Genomic DNA, 3,408 nt, shown 5'->3' with positions numbered 1-3,408 from the left:
AATTTTTAGGCATTTTGTTTTTTCCAGATTTTTTTTTCAGGCGCTTGTTTTACTGGTTAAAATATTTTCGCCGGAAATCCGCCTAAAAATGATGATTTTCTGCTGGAAAAATCCGCCGGTAATACGTGATTTTTCTGTAGTGTTGAAAAAGGGAAAAACTAAAGGTCCAAGCTTTGATGAAAAATTCACTATATATCTGAAGATATATTAATATTTTCTTAACCACAATTGAAGAAGGGAGTTAAGATGCTTGATTTATGCAATGGGAGTTAATAAAAATTAAGTATTCTTTGATTGATAATTAACTCCCAACAACAGGGCTTAATTTCATCATCCACATGCTGACAGTTATACCCAACATCATGTTTAAATCTTATCAAAATTTTGGAGATTGTGGTGTTTACTAGCGGTGATCATCAGGCATGATGGTAATTGTTAGGGGAAATAGGTGGCGGTGATTGTCGACTGCGATAGTTAGAAAATACAAGAGAGCTCTCTAGTTTTCTCCTTTCTTCTCTCCTCATATGAAAAATAATGAGTCTCTTTTATAAGTTTTTTTGTATGAGCATTTTGGTAATTTGAACTAGAATTTTAAACACTCCATCATATGGTCAATATTGATTCTCTTGATCAAAAAGCATTTTTTTATCATTTAAACATATTAATGATCTCAAAATTGACTTATTGGATTCCTCTTGCTGAGCCACTTCATTCGACTATAGTCTATAACCATGTCAAATTTAGAGTTTAGATAATCATTATTTTAATTTTAAAAATTATATTTCAAAAATCACTTCAAGAAGCGTGATGATCATAGCAATATTTTTTTAAAAAATAAAATTTAAAATCCATTCAAATTAGTATTTTGTCCAAATATTCATATGCAAAATTTTAGGGGTGTGAATATTTGACCCGACTCAAACCCGAAACCTTAACCCGTTTGTAAAATCAGGTCGGATTAGGATCAATCCATTTATATCCGGATCAATTTGAGTTGGATCCGAAATTCGAATCAGATCCGTTGATCTGTTTTGACATCCCTGCATAATGAAATTTATTCATGTCCAAATGGCGAAATTGCCCCGTTCATCTCAAATCAAAGGTGTATAATGAGTTTATGACTAAAATTAAAATATGAATATTTAAATTACTATGAAATGGGTGCTCGACATGATTGCAATGAAGACGGAAGTCGATGGCATAAATGTTATGTGAGCGGGCAATGGGCATCGCCATCATGAATGTCTCCTCATTCATCATATTCAATGCGCTGCGCCAAGCAGTTAATGATGCTTGTGATGATCATGTAAGCGCCCTGATATCCAATCATGCTCTTCACCTTTTTCTCCCCCCTTATTTAATCGTATGATTTTTTTTTTTAAATAAGCATGATGTTTAATTTAAATTAGAAATAGAAGTAGAGCATTACAAAAAAAAGTCAAATAGAATGACTCGTTCATTGAATGCACTAAATTTTTTTGACATATTTATAATAACTCAAATAATTTAGTATTTTTAGAATTTAGTTTGATGAAAACACAAAATGATTTGATGTTTTTAAAGAATTTAGTTCGGTTGATAGTAGAGAATTAATAAAATTTCCCAAAAAAAAAAGTAGAGAATTAAAAAAAAAAATCAAATAGAATGACTCGTTCATTGAATGCACTAAATTATTTGGCGTATTTAGAATAACTCAAACAGTTTGGCAGATTGCTGCAGTATTTTTAGAATTTAGTTTGATGAAAACACAAAATGATTTGATGTTTTTAAAGAATTTAGTTCGGTTGACTAGGGTGAATGCACCCGATTAGGAGTAGCTCCAGTAGAAGATAAGATTAGATAGAGTCGTTTTAGATGGTTTGGTCATATAAAAAGGCGGCCTTCCGATGATCCGGTTAGGAGAGTAGAGGTATTAGATTTGACTTATGTTAAGAAAGGTAGGGGTAGACCTAAAAAGACTTGGTTAGAAAATATTAGGAATGACCTTTCTTTATTAGATTTAAACGAGAATTTGACTTTTAATAGGATACAATGGAGAAAAAGGATTCATGTAGCCGACGCCACGTACTGAGATTAAGGCTTGTTGTTGTTGTTGTTGACTGGGGTGAATGAAACAAAATTTTAAAATTATTTAGTGCATTCTTTAGAATACATCATTATGTATGGGTAGTTAGCTTCTTTTAACATTTTTTTAATATTCTGCAACTATTCTTATTTAAATTAACCGCCATGGTCCGTCTTTAAAAAACTCCATAAGCCGCAATTAGGGGAAATTAGAGGATTTGAACGTGAGTCATGTGGGAGGAAAGGCTTCGCTCAACCAGCGAGCTGCAGTCGCGATCCCATATCTAACATATTTCATCATGTTTACAGGGGAAGAATTTTTTTGGGGAAAAATTAGGGCAATAGCCTATTCATTAATAAAAAAAAGAGGATTACAAAATGGAGAATATTATAGTGTAACAAGAAAAAAACTATGAAGGGCTTTCACAAAAATAAATTTTTGAAATGTTCCAAAAAAAAATTCCCAACAGATCTGTCCCAAACGAAGCCTTACTCTTTTGACGTCTCAATGATTTTATTCAATAATAATGTGGTTTAGGAATTATTGACTTGACTAATATCAACTAAAGAATTTTTCATAAGGAAAAAATGGTTAAAGTTTTAAGAAATTTTATAAAGGAACTTCATATCAAGAGGAGCCTCTATACAAAATTTCTCTTAATTTTAATGAATTTAATACTCATAAGTAATTTTCAGAATTTATAATCATCAACTGGATATATTTTATAAAGTCACTTTTCTTGAATTTTCTACTATAATTATACTCTAATTAAAATAATATTTGAACATGAAAAAATTTAAATAAGATTTCAAGTGATGTTGAATGTCACTATTTAAAAGTTTAAATGCCTCACACATTTCTCTTAAATGACTATTTATATGTTTACATCTAAATATCTATAAAAAAAAATAAATGCATCTTCACATGCTCAAGAGGGCTATAACTTTTTTCTTAAAGATCTAAAGAGATCTTAAAAATTTAGGCCATTTCTCAATTTATGCATGTCATTCTTGCGCAAATGACTTGCAAATCTTATGCATCGTTCCAAATTTATTGTATCTATGAAGAGACAAACGAGGGCTATAACTATTTGGCTAGACAAACGATGAGACCAATGTCGTCTTTCTACATGGCTCTGAGCCTAATTTTGAGTTTGTATGGGTTATATTTTTTACTCCGCATCTTAATATTAAAAACTTAATTTTGGCACTTTCAATATCCAAAGTGTACGCTTTGAACAATTTCAAATAATTTGAGATTATTTGGAGAAAAAATTTATAACAACTATAAAAATAAAATATAGTACTTGTTGCAAATCTTATTTCATGGCTTATGTTTTGATG

General features: G+C 30.5%; 1 non-coding gene across 1 annotated transcript; it reads right to left on the bottom strand.

Moving 5' to 3' along the window:
- Positions 1-3,037: 3,037 nt before the first annotated feature.
- On the bottom strand, positions 3,038-3,140 carry LOC114580258. The gene has a single exon (XR_003701604.1). It is a non-coding gene; the product is annotated as a U6 spliceosomal RNA (small nuclear RNA).
- Between the last annotated feature and the right edge of the window lie 268 nt (positions 3,141-3,408).

This window comes from Dendrobium catenatum, unplaced genomic scaffold (genome assembly GCF_001605985.2).
Source record: "Dendrobium catenatum unplaced genomic scaffold, ASM160598v2 fragScaff_scaffold_898, whole genome shotgun sequence".
Lineage (NCBI taxonomy): Eukaryota > Viridiplantae > Streptophyta > Magnoliopsida > Asparagales > Orchidaceae > Dendrobium > Dendrobium catenatum.
The sequence above is the reverse complement of the archived record's forward strand: the minus strand, read 5'-3'. Positions and strand labels throughout refer to the sequence as shown.